Source organism: Lontra canadensis, unplaced genomic scaffold (genome assembly GCF_010015895.1).
Source record: "Lontra canadensis isolate GAN:19392208 unplaced genomic scaffold, GSC_riverotter_1.0 scaffold162, whole genome shotgun sequence".
In the NCBI taxonomy this organism is placed as follows: Eukaryota; Metazoa; Chordata; class Mammalia; order Carnivora; family Mustelidae; genus Lontra; species Lontra canadensis.
This window is the reverse complement of record NW_022631156.1, coordinates 1637432-1654094: the sequence shown is the minus strand read 5'-3', so window position 1 is coordinate 1654094 and position 16663 is coordinate 1637432. Positions and strand designations below refer to the sequence as shown.

Genomic DNA, 16663 nt, shown 5'->3' with positions numbered 1-16663 from the left:
CCCAGTGCTCCATGCAACCTGTGCCCTCCTTAATACCTACCACTGGGCTCACCCATCCCCTTTTCCTCCTATCCTCTACAACCCTCAGTTTGCTTCTCAGAGTCCACAGTCTCTCATGGTTAATCTCCCCCTCTGATTTCCCCCAATTCACTTTTCCTTTCCTTCCCCTAATGTCCTCCATGTTATCCCTTATGTTCTCCAAGTAAGTGAAACTATATGATACCTAACCTAACAAATGTCATTGCTTAGCCTAACTTAAGCATGCTCCAAACACTACGTTAGCCTACATTTGGGCAAAATCAACTAACAAAAAGCCTATTTTTTATAGTAAAATATTGAAAATCTCATGTAATTTATTGAATACTGTACTGCAAGAGAAAAACAGAATAGCAGTGTGTATCAGTTGTTGACCCTCATCATCATGTGGTTGGTTGCTGCAGACCGAGTATCACAAGAGAGTATCCCATGGCATATCACTAGCCCACAAAAAGATCAAATTCAAAATTCAAAGTATAATTTATATTAAACACATCTTGCTTTTGCACTTCTGGGAGGCTGAAAAATCATAAGTCGAACTATCATAAACTGGGGATCACTGTAGTAAAGAACGCCTTTCTCTGGACTCTTCTTTGTCACACAAATGTCATGCTATATAATAGTTAGATATGTTTATGCCATATACGTGTTTCCAACAACTAGACACTACACTGATTGTATAATAGATGGACCTGTGGAGATACTCACATAGTCCTTAAGGACCATGAATTCTACTGAAGGAGAAAGACCAGTGACCCATCAATTTAAAACAGTGTGGATAGTTGGAAAACTTTTTATCAACCCAACTCATTAAGAATAGTGCAAGGAGTGACTGATAATTCAGGGATGGGGATTGAGACTAGAAAGTGGGAGCTGTGGAAGGTTTCACAACATCAGTGACTCCACTGAGACCTGATCTATGAATCAAATTCACCACTTACAAGGAGACCAACCCCTTCAGACATGAACGGGTGGATGAGTGAATGGAGACATGAAAGTTACCTTAACTGAAAACTGCAGTTACAAGGTTTAGGGAAATTTGCATTTTGTCAGGTAACCTTGAGGAAACAATGAGAGATTAAGAAATGAAATGGTAATGTTGAGCAAAAGACAACATGCCAGAGACAGAACTATCAGAAGCTGCAGGCTGCACACGTACCCCCACATCTCATCCTATTGCCTCTGCCCGCTCCTAAGGTGGCCCTGATGCTGACACTCTAGATTTTACCACATAGACTTATTGCCATTCTGCAGTTGAAAGAAATGTTGGCGGCGGCTCTTCCAAGCTAATCGTGTGTGTGTGTGTGTCTGTGTGCATGTATCTCAGAATGCTGATCTACTTGAAAATATATAGGATAGAAAAAATGAAGTCCCTAAGTGCTTATTGTAACCCATTTCAGCACAGGTGCCCAGGGACTTCTAGCCTGTGTAAGACACTGCTCCACAAACATGTTTCGTTAGTATAAAAATACTGGGCAATGATTACAGAGTAAAATGTACTTGGAGACTTATTAGCTGCTCTATACTCATCTATTTATTTGTTTGTGTGTTTGATAACACCAAAGTGCAATCACCCAAGATCTCCCTCATACACGATGTACAGAGATATCATACTATTTTTTTCCTCTAGGTGAATCATAAAGACCTAATATAGAAAAGAATAGGGGAAAGTGACATTTATAGAGTGCTGATCAAGATTCAGAAAACAACATATTTGAAAAACTGATGTAAAATTGTTCTTTATTTTATCTTTAGCTACTCCATCTGCACAAAGAGAGTTGTTAAAGAGTATTTTTTGAACTATTTAAAAGAAACTTATTAGAAGTTTCTCATTTTTGTGTGAGATTCAGAACACAAAAGAACAACAATGGTTCTAATATAATTGAAGATACGTTACGAAACATGAGAAGTGCACTGGTCTCTTCTGATTCCCACATTCTTATTCTCAACGCGACTCTTCTCTGTGCAGTTTTACTCCACTTTTGATGTCTTAACTCAGAAGACTGAGTACAAAAAACATTACCTGGTGAACACCTCGTAAATACAATGTCTTTATGAAGTCTCTAACCTTCATGGATTCTTCAAGATATACAGTCACATGAATTTTCAGGAGTAATCTAATCTAATCTATTTATTCATTCATTCACTCAATGAATTTACTGAGTGCCTACTATTCCAGCCCTTATGGATAAAGTTCTGGGAGAAAATATTTGCTGTGATGGAGCTTCTGTTCTTATCTCATCTTGAGACTTAAAACAGTTCGGGGTCATGTCTACTGTAATAATTTGGTCCTTTCATTTTCCCCCCATTCACTCCACTGCTTGGAAAATAACAGTTAATAAAATAAACAAGTAACTAAAGCGAACCCCAAAAGGCCAGTATCCTTACGTTGTTCATATAAGTCATCTCAGAAGGGAAAAAAATAAACCTTTGAAAAGGTGATGTCAGATGTTTAATATCAAGAAGCATTTGTCTAGAGTTGTGAGATTAAAACAAACACCACTGAAACACAGAAATCTCTCCAAAGGACATAGCAAGGTCTATTTAAAACCATGAAGACTCTAGATATTCTTTTTAAAGGAAAAATATATCCCCTTATAAAAACTGGACTCCAAGACAGCACTGTGAAATCTAGTGTCTGTGTTTTAGGATAACTGGTGTTTTGGGACAATGGAATTAACGGATGTGGTTTATTTAGGGAATTTAAAAACATTATGCAATTTAAAATTTTATTTCTATATTCTCTTAAAGTATGGTATCTTCATTTTAGATATAAGGAGATAAGTTTAGTGAACACTTATTCTGTTATTCAAAGATTTTTTGATTATTATATTTTTATCATTGAATTTAAAAACTAACATCTTCAGGGAGCTTGGGTGGCTCAGTTGGTTAAGCATCTGACTCTTGGTTTTGGCTCAGGTTGTGATCTCAGGGTTGTGAGATCAAGTGCGACTCTGTGGCCAGCAGGGAGTCTGCTGACATTCTCTCTCTCCCTCCTCCCCCACTCATATTCTCTCTCTCTAAAATAAGTAAATAAATAATTAAATAAGTAAATAAAATCTTTAAAAAACTAACATCTTTGAAGTCAGAAATACTTCTTTACATCTAAATTATACCATCTATGTGCAATATGATACAGGATAATTCATGTCACCTCAGTTTTGTCATCTGTGCAGTGAGAACTAAAATGCTTATCTTTATAATACAGGACATACTGTATTGACCTTGGGATTACCATATCTAGATTACTTAATAGACTACAAACCACTAAAAATCACATGACCATATTAACAAACCTTATTACTTGGAGTATTTTCCAAACATTTTAATTTTCCTTCCATATTTCACTAATCATATCATTTGTTACTGTTATTTTTTAAGGGTTTTCCTTTGAAAATGTAAACTTTCTGGGTTTGTTTCGTTTTTGTTTTTTTTTGTTTTGTTTTGTTTTTTGTTTTTAAGAGATTTATTTATTTATTTTAAAGAGAGAGAAAGAGACAGAATGTGCATGAACAGAGGGAGGGGCAGAGGAGAAGGGCAAGAGAGAATCCCCAAACAGACTTTCCAGTGAGTGTGAAGTCCCATCCTGGGCTTGATCCCAGGACCCTGAGACCATAACCTGAGCCAAAATCAAAAGTCGGACACAACCAACTGAGCCACCCAGGCATGCCTAAACTTTCTGTTTTCTACCTTTGTAAAGAAAAGGGGGAATGCTTACTATTAAAGGCATATCTTCATGATCACGTAAAACAAAACTATTCCACTTGCATAAAAATTGTTAAATTCCCTTTGATCATCTGATTACATTATTGCATCTGTAACTGGTAAAAGTTGCAGCTTCAGTGACATCACAGGTGAAATGATTAACTAGTATACCTAGAATCCAACAAGGGATCTCTATGTTGTTAAGTCGCATTCAAGATATCCCTTTTTTCATCATAATTATATATACTCTTTTAATCATGCTTTTCTTATAAAAAACAAAGAAGTATACACACAAAACAGTATGCATTTCTATTTACTTTTATATAATAAAGATCAAATTTTAAAATGCATGCCACCCAAGAAATAAAACGTTGCTGATATTCTTCCTTCACCTGCTATTTCCCGCACCACCCTGAATTTCATGCCGTTCATTACGTGTGTCCTCTGATATACTACAATGTATGTATGCACTTCCAAACAACATGTAGGCTTTTTAAAAGTGTATTTAAGTAAAGTCATGCTTTTGATCAATCAAATAGACTGAATACTCTGACATGTAATATTTTATCCAATAATAACAAATCTGAGCCAATGGGCATAACATAAAGAATATTATACCACACAACTGAAAAATTCAAAAGTTTTCTAAAATTTCTTTTGTTTATTTTTACTGTACTACTTGGATCCTTGCATTTTCCCTCCATGTTATTTCACTAATTGGAAAGCCGTTTCTCTGTTACCTTCTCACACTCAGATCAAAGTTAAAGATACTTTACAGCTACAGTGTAGGTGTGGGCATATAGATAATAAATAAACAGAGAGAGAGTTGTATACTAAGGTATATTACAATTGATCAGTGTTTCATTCTTTTACCAACATGGGAAAAGTTAAATGCAGGCTTGGGAATATAATAGTATTTACACATACAGGAACTCCAACATGTAGTAGGTGAGATCATTAGCACTCAAGAATTACTTTAAAAAAAAAGTCCATATGCTAAACAACTATATAACTTGTTTCAACATCATCTATATCTATCAACATCATCTATAAGTCTGGAAGGGAAAGAACTTGATTTTATTGTCTGCTATCCTAGTAGCGATGTGTGAAAATAGACACTCCCTAAGGTATATTCAACACCTGCCCAATATCTCTTCAAAGGTGAATCTACTTAGCTACAACTATACTTGAAGTTAAAATGGTAGACAGAAAGTATTGCCTGAATGTAAGTACCTATTTTAAATTAAGACTGAACTAAAATTTCAGTAGGAAGACATTTGATCATAAGATATTAGTGTACCATATGTGCTTTCATATAGGATATAAAGATATAAAAATAACAATAAAGATACAGAATTTTTAGAACAGAAAAAAAGGCTTCCACTTTAATTGGGAATTTGTCACTCACCTTATTATCATTGCATGAAAAATGATTTAGAATCAGAATCTTTTTAACAGAATCACTTTTTTTTTTTTAAGATTTTATTTATTTATTTGAAAGACAGAGATCACAAGTAGGCAGAGAGATAGGCAGAGGGAGAGGAAGGGAAGCAGGCTCCCTGCTGAGCAGAGAGCCCGATGCGGGGCTTGATCCCAGGACCCTAGGATCATGACCTGAGCTGAAGGCAGAGGCTTTAACCCACTGAGCCACCCAGGCACCCCCAGAATCACTTTTTTAAGAAAGATTTTATTTACTTATTTGACACAGAGAGATCACAAGTAGACAGAGAGGCAGGCAGAGAAAGGGGGTAAGCAGGCTCCCTGCTGAGCAGAGAGCCAGATGCAGGCCTTGATCCCAGGACACTGAGATCATGACCTGAGATGAAGGCAGAGGCTTAACCCACTGAGTTACCCAGGGGCCCCAGAATTGCCTCTGCTAAAAAGATAGCAAACACTCTTAATAGTATTTTTTCAAGGTTTAAATATATAAAGCAAGAATTAAAAATTCTATCATATTGCCAAAATTATCCCTTAAATCTGTTTTCATGAGAAATACGTTCTCTATAATAACATCTTTTTGTATCTTTTTTTCTTGTACCATTTCACTCTCTTCTCTTGCTTTAGCAATTTGTATACTTTCTCTTTATCCTTCCTGAATTCATGTCTCTTCTTCTAGTATTCTTACATTGCCTTGTCTGTATTCCCTGCCTCAGTCCAGGGCTCCTGGGCTCCATCTCCCTGCCTGTATGGGGGTGAAGCTGTCTGGCAGATACCCGTGGGGAGTGACTGGAAATACTTTAAACCCATGGCTGAAAATAAAAGGGATCTGCCCAAATGTCTCTTAGCAATGAGAGTCTACTCACATAAAGAAAATATAGCTATTTTCAAATAATAAAACAAAGACAAAAAGACAAGGAAAAAAGGGCAATGTCAGGAACAGTTACAAATACTAGAATGCACTGAAGAAAGTAGGTATGCTTCTATTCTATGAAAATGTAATTACCAAATATATACATTTACAGCATCAAAATATAACATATACCAAATTGCACAGCTACAAATGTTGCAAGAGCAATATGCAAATACCCTTGAATCTGACACCTGGTTGAAGAAAGCCACTTTTCTGGAACTCTAGATATAAAGGCTCTGTAAGTCTCTTAGAAGCTGCAAATGACCCACACAAGTTGGCTGCCCTGAGGATTTAGTTTAAATACACCACCAACTTACCCCCTGCTGTGAGCTTCACTACTTTAATTGGGACATCTATCCTTTGAGGTTTTCCAGCTCCTGATTTTGGGAATCCCAATATAGTAATTTCCTATGAATTGCCATTTTCCAACTAAGAGAGGCAGACATCTCCGGTTCCTTTAGGGACCTGAATATTTTAAAACTCAGGCTTTATTAAACTTCTGAACAAAAGTTCTAAACAAGCTATCCTTCATTAAGTGGCTGACCCCCTACATTAGAATAAGGAAAGTTTCCTTACAGTAATTAAAGCTACCCCTCAGAGCAGATGTTAATAACTAGATAAAGAAAAGAAATTTCATTTTTTTTAACTTCGCCTTCTTTAATAACAACCTGACAGTTGTAGGTTAACCAATGGCTTCATTCTCATAGTATCAGCATCATCAGTCCTCCCAGCAATATGTATTTTTAAAAAGCAATTTTAAAACGGGAGCATACCAAATGTGTACAATTACTAGTCAGTACTTTTCCACCCACTGGCACTATCAGCTTAACAGATATCAGGACAGATAAGAGCTGCACCAACTTCAGCAGGTTCCTGGAGGCAAGTTCTTGCTTTTTGCTGATCAGCTCCATTCAATTATGTCTTCTTAATTGTTCATGTGCTAAAGCTCATTAAATGAAAAAATAATATTGCTTTCCTGTGGGTAGAGCACTTGAGATTTGAAAAATAGCCACTTCATCTCTGCCTCAAAGGCACAAGTGAGTTAATCTGATGCTACGTAGAAAAACCCAAAGGATTTGAGCAAAGATAGTTATGTCCCAAGAGGGGAGAGTAGGGTTAACAAAATTGATTGCTAACTCAAGTCGGAAATCAAATTACTCCTGATTTTTCCTGTAAGGCTAATTTTCAGGAAAATTAGACCCAGTTTTACAGTATTTATTACTTCCTGCCAAATAAATTTTGGCAAAGTAAGAAAAAAAATGTGTCACATGGTTCTATTTACTGTGGCATTGTCCTAACAATCGAGAAACTGAATTTCATTGATTTAAAACAGCTTAATGGAGGGCCCATTATGTTCCAGGCCTCGTGCTGGGTAATGAGGTTATGATGGTACTATGAAGCTCAAGCTCACTAGAGCAGAAGTAATAACCCAAATAATTAACACATATTAGATATTTACTCTGCACCTGTCAAGTGCCTGCTCGACAGTCATCCCTTTACTTAATCGCTTATGACAATCATACGGACCACATTCCATCCCATGTTAGAGGTGTGGAGACTATGGCTTGGAAGATTGCATCTCCTCCTGATGTCCACAGTTACCCAGTGTTAGAGCTCAGGTCTGCACAGGATCTCACTGTGCATCGTGAGCCCCTAACTACCTGCAGGTCCTCTACAACGTGGTTCCCGTATGCACACAGCTTCCTTACACCATGAGATACTGACTGAATGGTGTCCCCTCCACTCCCTAAATGCGTAGTGTGCTGGTGTTTGGAGACATGGTTTCTGAGAAGTAATTAGGTTTGGATGCAATCATGAGAGTAGTGTTCTTGGGATGAGATCAGTGTCAACTATAAGAAACCTGGAAAGCTTGCTTCCTTTCTCTCTCTTCCCCCCATGAGAGTGCACAGAAGGGCCATGTGAGGAGGAGGCAGTGAGCATCCCAAGAACACATCACTTAGGTTTCTAGGACTGTGATAAAATAGACTTGGTTGTTTAAACCACCACTCTATGATATTTTCCTATGACAGCCCAACTGTTTAGTCCAATTATACCAGTGCCCTAATGACAATGTTTAAATCTCAGTTATCATAGCATATTAACCGTGGATAATTACATGAAGTACAATCTTTGCTCCTGTTCTATAGCCCAAAATCTCACACCCTGGCCAACAATAATAACAAGAAACAAGAAAAACAAAACAAAACAAAACAGTCAAAACACATGGAAAAACAAAACCAAAAACTTTACATTAAAGGAACTCACAGATACATCATAACTTTTAAAGCACAAAAGGTAAGTTTGGGAAGCTGTTTCAAATTTACAATTATGAGAATTTGTCAAGGCATAGAAAAGATGCTCTCTATATAACAGTCTGAAAGATGAGAGAACAGGCACTATCCAAAGTGCTCCATATATATATACATATATACATATACAAAAAAATGTATATATGTATATATATATGTATATATTATATATAAATAATATATATATATTATTTATATATAATATATATATAATATAATATATATATATATTTTATTTACTGATTTATTTTGAAAGAGTGAGAGCACACACGTACAGACAGGGTCTGTAGAGGGAGAGAATCCCCCAGCTCAAGCAGAATCCCTACTGAGCAGGGCTCTGTCCCAGGACCCTGAAATCATGACCTGAGCAATTCAGAATCGGTTCCGTAACTAACTGTACCACACAGGTGCCCCACTCTTAATATGTTTTTTTTTTTTTTAAGATTTTATTTATTTACTTGAGAGAGAGAGAGAGAAAGAGCATGAGTGGGGGGAAGGGCAGAGGGAGAGGGAGAAGCAGACTCCCCCGCCGAGCAGGGAGCCTGATGGGGGACTCGATCGCAGCACCCCGGGATCGTTACCTGAGCGGAGGGCAGACTCTTAACTGTATGAGTCACCCAGGTTCCCCCTCTTCATATGTTTTTAATAAGAAGTTGAATTTTTAAGTTTAATGAAATCAAAATATTGGACTGATCAGCAAACATGAAAGCACAGATGGAAATGAAAAATGATAATGCTAATAGTAAAGTTGGAAATAAAACTTGAGAGTCAGAAAAAAAGGTGACTTTAATTTTTTTACCTGTCAATGTCAATGTCAATGTCAATGAGTGTGCTAAATAAATATTAATTTTACTATTTTTAAAAGCTCCCTATAAATTACAGTAAACTATTTAAAAAATACTTTTACAAAAAAATGTAAAGGTTATGGAACAATCATAACGCTTCCCACTGATTAAGATTAGCTTGTACGCTCTTCATTTACAGGGTTGTTTTTGTAATCCCTCACAAAGCAAGCATGGATTTTTTATAATGAAAGACACAGAGTTTAGTGTAAGTAGGAAAATGTTAGTAAAGATAGAACAATAATAAATTATCTTTAAGGCAATGTATGGTTACATTGGGAAAAATCAGAATTGCACCATATTCTGCAGAAAAACTGAGGATGGCCGCTTGCTAGTGAGAGAAAATAGTGATGTTCTAAACTGTGGACTATTTTCAAATATATTTTAAGAGTTTGAGAAAGTCAAAGAATTGTTGTTATGTTCTCTGATATAGCCCAAACTCGAGTATTCAATAAATATTTTTCTGAAGGGATGGCTGGAAGGGAACAGAGATATGCTACCCACCACTAGTACAAAGATCCCACACTCTGTCTCTCTTGTCACCTTCCAGGAGTCTACCTTTCCTCACCTACTGCAGCTGCACTGTCTCTGCTCTTAACCCCCACACATCAAACTCCACTGTTTCTCTCCCTGGAACACCCTTCCCCCAGAAATCAAATTTGCTAACTTCTTCATGTCCCTCAAGCCCATTTTTAAACATCTAATTCTCAGAGTTGCTCTCCTCTCCATTACAAGAAGAGTCCTAAAATAGCCGGGCTGCTTGATTTGGTTGTTATTATTTTCTAGGTAAAAAAGTCATTAAGTATTATGAAGCATTATTTTAATAATTTTGCAATTTAGGGCACATAATTTTTTTAAACCAAACCCCTTAATTTATGATATTTTGTGCTCACACAACCACCATATATTATCATATGCATTTTGTTAACTGAAAAATCAAGGTAGAAAAAAATGTAACCCAAAGTAACATAAATAAGAAGCGATAGAACTCAGTGAAATTCAATTGCCTGACTCCAAAACTTGGGCTGATTCCATCTTTTCTCAGTGTCCATTAGATCTGCTATATTGCCCAAAAATTACCTCCTGCTTAAATTAGGTGTCTTGGATGACTTTGGTAATTTCCTGGCTCCATCATTTATTATCTAGCATTATTTTAAGTATAGAGATTTCCAGTATTCAGGGCCAACATTATGAAAGTGGTTTAAACACTCCTGGAAGCTGACTATCCTCTTTGAAGAATTGTCTTTCCTAAGAAAGTTAATTGGATATGCTATAATGATAACAGTGAGAAGTCCCACAACATTAGATGTTTGTGACTCTAAGTCACAAAGTGACTCTGAGCTGTTGAAAATCTCAGTTATATTTACTGAGCTGTTGAAATCCTGTTTTGTTAAAGGCAGAGAAAACACAAGAAAACTTGTTTTGCCTACTTCAAGGGATTGTTGTAAGAATCTGGTGAGTTGATTTGCATGAAAACACTCTGCACCCTGTATAGCCATACATTAGCATGTGACTACCTAGTGCGAGAAAACAAAAACAAAACTAAAAAACAAAAAAAGAAACAACCAAAAAAATCTTCCTTTTACTACATTTGGAAAAATAGCTAAAAACTCAGAGAGAATAATATTTATAGATATACATAGATGGTAAATATTCAATGGCATAACCAATGGATATTTTTTAATCTCACAGGTAGAGGGAAATGTATCTATATTTATACATACAAATCTGCATATGGGATTCTTCTGTATTTCAGCCTGAGCATCTGGTTAGAGGTCAGATGCCTAAAACCTCTAGTACCCAGATGTTTAGCACAGAAGGCGAAATAATGGTCTTCCAAATGGACACATGGCATGAATAGACATTTTTCCAAAGAAAACATAATGACAACTAATAGACCCATGAAAACATGCTCAACATCACTCATCCTCAGGGAATTACAAATCAAAACCATGATGAGATACCACCTCACACCAGTCAGAATGGCAAAAATCAACAACCCAAGAAATGACAGATGTTGGCGAGGATGAGGAAAAAGGGGAACCCTCTTATAATGTTGGTGGGGATGCAAGCTAGTGCAGCTACTCTGGAAAATAGCATGGTTTCCTCAAAAAGTTAAAAATAGAACTACCCTATGGTCTAGCATCATACTATTGGGTGTCTACCCAAAAGATATAAAAATACTGATTAGAAGTGATACATGAACACTGATGTTTACAGCAGCATTATCAACAACAGCCAAATTATGGTAAGAACCCAAGTGTCTATTGAGCGATGAATGGATAAAGAAGAGGTAGTATATATACCATGGACTATTACTTAGTCATCAAAAAATGTCATTTTTTGTTGTCATTTGCAACAACATGGATGGAGCTAGAATGTATTATGCTAAGCAAAATAAGTCAGCCTGAGAAAGACAAATACCATATGATCTCACATATCTGTGGAATTTAAGAAACAAAACAGATGGGCATAGGGGAAAGAAAAAGAAAAAAGAGAGAGGAGGTAAACCCTCAAGCAGACTCTTAACTATAGAGAACAAACAGAGTTGATGGGAAGAGGTGAGTGGGGAGATGGGCTAAATGGGTGAGAGGGGTTAAGGAGTGTACTTTTTTTTTTTTTTTTAATTTTATTTGACAGACAGAGATCATAAGTAGGCAGTGAGGCAGGCAGAGAGAGAGGAGGAAGCAGGCTCCCCGCTGAGCAGAGAGCCCGCTGCGGGGCTCGATCCCAGGACCCTGAGATCATGACCTGAGCTGAAGGCAGAGGCTTGAACCCACTGAGCCACCCAGGCGCCCCAGGAGTGTACTTTCTTACGTTTACCAGGTGTTGTACATAACTGATGAATCACTAAATCCTACACTTGAAACTAATATTGCATTGTACATTAAGTAATGGGAATTTAAATAAAAACTTAGAAGAAAATTTAAGATTTAATATGGTTTCCTAATTGTATTGAGCTTCCTGAAGGGAAAATGAAATTTTTTTCTTTTAATTGACAGACTGCTTAGATACTACACCATATTAAAGGTGAATGTACAAAAACTACTACAGGAAGTAAGTTTGGGTTATTTGACTGGGGTAGGGGGTGGGGCTCTCTGAAATATCCATGCCTTAATCCCTGGGACCAGTCACTATGTCACCATTTACATAGCATTGGCACCCTGTTTTGCAGATGTGATTAAGGCTAACAACTTTGAGATAGGAAGACTGTCATGGATTATCTGTAAGGGATGGTTTCTACCTAATCACATGAGTCTTTGAAAGTATTAATCCTTTCCTGGGCACCTGGGTGGTTCAGTTGGCTGAGCATCTGCCTTTGGCTCGGGTCATGATGTCAGGGTCCCGGGACCGAGTTCCTCATTGGGCTCCCTACTCAGTGCGGAGCCTGCTTCTCACTCTGCCTCTGTCTGTTGCGCCCCCTGCTTGTGCTCTCTCTGTGTCGAACAAATAAAATCTTAAAAAAAAAAAAAAGTATTAAGCCTTTCTTGGCTATTGCCAGAGAGGAAGATGTGACTGCAGAAGAATAGCCAGAAAAATCCAACATTTTTGGCTTTGGAAATGGAGGAAAGGGGCTGGAGCGAAGGAATGCAGCTGGCCTCTAGAATCTGAAAGAGCTGAGAAAACAGATTCTCCCTTAGCATCTCCAGAAAGGAACACAGTCTTGCCAACATCTTAATGTTAGCGCTGAAGTCTGTGTCTACCATGTGACGGACAGAACCCTCTTATAACACATTTGAGTTATTGGGAGCCACTAAATGTACCACAGCAGCAATAGGTAAGTAATAAGATCACAGTATATATTTATTCTTTAATCTTTTTTTTAAAGATTTTATTTATTTATTTGACAGAGAGAGAGAGATCACAAGTAGGCAGAGGCAAGCAGAGAGAGAGGGAAGCAGGCTCCTTGCTGAGCAAAGAGCCCGATGCGGGGCTCGATCCCAGGACCCTGAGATCATGACCGTAGCTGAAGACAGAGGCTTAACCCACTGAGCCACCCATGTGCCCCTCACAGTATATTTTTAAAACATTTTTTTAATTTATTTATTTGAGAGAGAGCACACAAACAGAGGGAGCAGCAGACTCCCCACTGAGCAAGGAGCCTGAGTTGGGACTCAATCCTGGGACCCTGGGATCATGACCTGAGCCAAAGGCAGATGATTAACCCACTGAGCCACCCAGGTGCCCCATGAATATATATTTTTTTAATTTTATTTTTTATAAACATATATTTTTTTCCCCAGGGGTACAGGTCTGTGAATCACCAGGTTTACACACTTCACCACACTCACCATAGCACATACCCTCCCCAATGTCCATAATAACCCCACCCCCCCTCTCCCAAGCCCCCTCCCCCCAGCAACCCTCAGTTTGTTTTGTGAGATTAAGAGTCACTTATGGTTTATCTCCCTCCCAATCCCATCTTGCTTCATTTACTCTTCTCCTATCCCCTTAACCCCCATGTTGCATCTCCTCTCCCTCATATCAGGGAGATCATATGATAGTTGTCTTTCTCCGATTGACATATTTCGCTAAGCATGATACCCTCTAGTTCCATCCACGTCGTCACAAATGGCAAGATTTCATTTTTTTGATGGCTGCATAGTATTCCACTGTGTATATATACCACTTCTTCTTTATCCATTCGTCTGTTGATGGACATCTAGGTTCTTTCCATAGTTTGGCTATTGTAGACATTGCTGCTATAAATATTTGGGTGCATGTGCCCCTTCGGATCACTACGTTTGTATCTTTAGGGTAAATACCCAGCAGTGCAATTGCTCGGTCACAGGGTAGTTCTATTTTCAACATTTTGAGGAACCTCCATGCTGTTTTCCAGAGTGGTTGCACCAGCTTGCATTCCCACCAACAGTGTAGGAGGGTTCCCCTTTCTCCGCATCCACGCCAGCATCTGTCAGTTCCTGACTTGTTAATTTTAGCCATTCTGACTGGTGTGAGGTGGTATCTCATTGTGGTTTCGATTTGTATTTCCCTGATGCCGAGTGATATGGAGCACTTTTTCATGTGTCTGTTGGCCATCTGGATGTCTTCTTTGCAGAAATGTCTGTTCATGTCTTCTGCCCATTTCTTGATTGGATTATTTGTTCTTTGGGTGTTGAGTTTGCTAAGTTCTTTATAGATTCTGGACACTAGCCCTTTATCTGATATGTCGTTTGCAAATATCTTCTCCCATTCTGTCAGTTGTCTTTTGGTTTTGTTAACTGTTTCCTTTGCTCTGCAAAAGCTTTTGATCTTGATAAAATCCCAATAGTTCAATTTGCCCTTGCTTCCCTTGCCTTTGGCGATGTTCCTAGGAAGATGTTGCTGCGGCTGAGGTCGAAGAGGTTGCTGCCTGTGTTCTCCTCAAGGATTTTAATGGATTCCTTTCTCACACTGAGGTCCTTCATCCATTTTGAGTCTATTTTCGTGTGTGGTGTAAGGAAATGATCCAATTTCATTTTTCTGCATGTGGCTGTCCAATTTTCCCGACACCATTTATTGAAGAGGCTGTCTTTTTTCCATTGGACATTCTTTCCTGCTTTGTCGAAGATTAGTTGACCATAGAGTTGAGGGTCTATTTCTGGGCTCTCTATTCTGTTCCATTGATCTATGTGTCTGTTTTTGTGCCAGTACCATGCTGTCTTGATGATGACAGCTTTGTAGTAGAGCTTGAAGTCTGGAATTGTGATGCCACCAACTTTGGCTTTCTTTTTCAATATTCCTTTGGCTATTCGAGGTCTTTTCTGGTTCCATATAAATTTTAGGATTATTTGTTCCATTTCTTTGAAAAAAATGGATGGTACTTTGATAGGAATTGCATTTAATGTGTAGATTGCTTTAGGTAGCATAGACATTTTCACAATATTTATTCTTCCAATCCAGGAGCATGGAACATTTTTCCATTTCTTTCTGTCTTCCTCAATTTCTTTCATGAGTACTTTATAGTTTTCTGTGTATAGATTCTTAGTCTCTTTGGTTAGGTTTATTCCTAGGTATCTTATAGTTTTGGGTGCAATTGTAAATGGGATTGACTCTTTAATTTCTCTTTCTTCTGTCTTGTTGTTGGTGTAGAGAAATGCAACTGATTTCTGTGCATTGATTTTATATCCTGACACGTTACTGAATTCCTGTACCAGTTCTAGCAGTTTTGGAGTGGAATCTTGTGGCTTTTCCACATATAGTATCATATCATCTGCAAAGAGTGATAGTTTGACTTCTTCTTTGCAGATTTGGATGCCTTTAATTTCTTTTTGTTGTCTGATTGCTGAGGCTAGGACTTCTAGTACTATGTTGAATAGCAGTGGTGATAACGGACATCCCTGCCGTGTTCCTGACCTTAGCGGAAATGCTTTCAGTTTTTCTCCATTGAGAATGATATTTGCGATGGGTTTTTCATTGTATTTTTATTATCATTTGTTTCCTTGAATTTTTTCAATTCTTCTTTAATTTCCTGGTTGACCCATTCATTCTTTAGAAGGATGCTGTTTAGTCTCCATGTATTTGGGTTCTTTCCAAATTTCCTCTTGTGATTGAGTTCTAGCTTCAGAGCATTGTGTCTGAAAATATGCAGGGAATGATCCCAATCTTTTGATACCGGTTGAGACCTGATTTAGGACCGAGGATGTGATCTATTCTGGAGAATGTTCCATGTGCACTAGAGAAGAATGTGTATTCTGTTGCTTTCGGATGAAATGTTCTGAATAGATCTGTGATATCCATCTGGTCCAGTGTGTCATTTAAGGCCTTTATTTCCTTGTTGATCTTTTGCTTGGATGATCTGTCCATTTCAGTGAGGGGAGTGTTAAAGTCCCCTACTATTATTGTATGATTGTTGATGTGTTTCTTTGATTTTGTTATTAATTGGTTTCTATAGTTGGCTGCTCCCACGTTAGGGGCATAGATATTTACAATTGTTAGATCTTCTTGTTGGACAGATCCTTTGAGAATGATATAGTGTCCTTCCTCATCTCTTATTATAGCCTTTGGCTTAAAATCTAATTGATCTGATAGAAGGATTGCCACTCCTGCTTTCTTTTGATGTCCATTAGCATGGTAAATTCTTTTCCACCCCCTCACTTTAAATCTGAAGGTGTCTTCGGGTTTAAAATGAGTTTCTTGTAGGCAACATATAGATGGGTTTTGTTTTTGTATCCATTCTGATACCCTGTGTCTTTTGATTGGGGCATTTAGCCCATGAACATTCAGGGTAACTATTGAGAGATATGAATTTAGTGCCATTGTATTGCCTGTAAGGTGGCTGTTACTGTATATTGTCTCTGTTCCTTTCTGATCTACTACTTTTAGGCTCTCTCTTTGCTTAGAGGACCCCTTTCAATATTTCCTATAGAGCTGGTTTGGTATTTGCAAATTCTTTCAGTTTTTGTTTGTCCTGGAAGCTTTTAATCTCTCTTTCTATTTTC

The 16663-nt window shown here is 37.7% G+C and overlaps 1 protein-coding gene across 1 annotated transcript in view; it reads right to left on the bottom strand.

Annotated features, from left to right (window-relative positions):
* Positions 1 to 16663, bottom strand: part of PCDH15 (protocadherin related 15) — a 1265671-nt gene that overhangs the window by 732272 nt on the left and 516736 nt on the right. The window lies entirely within an intron of this gene.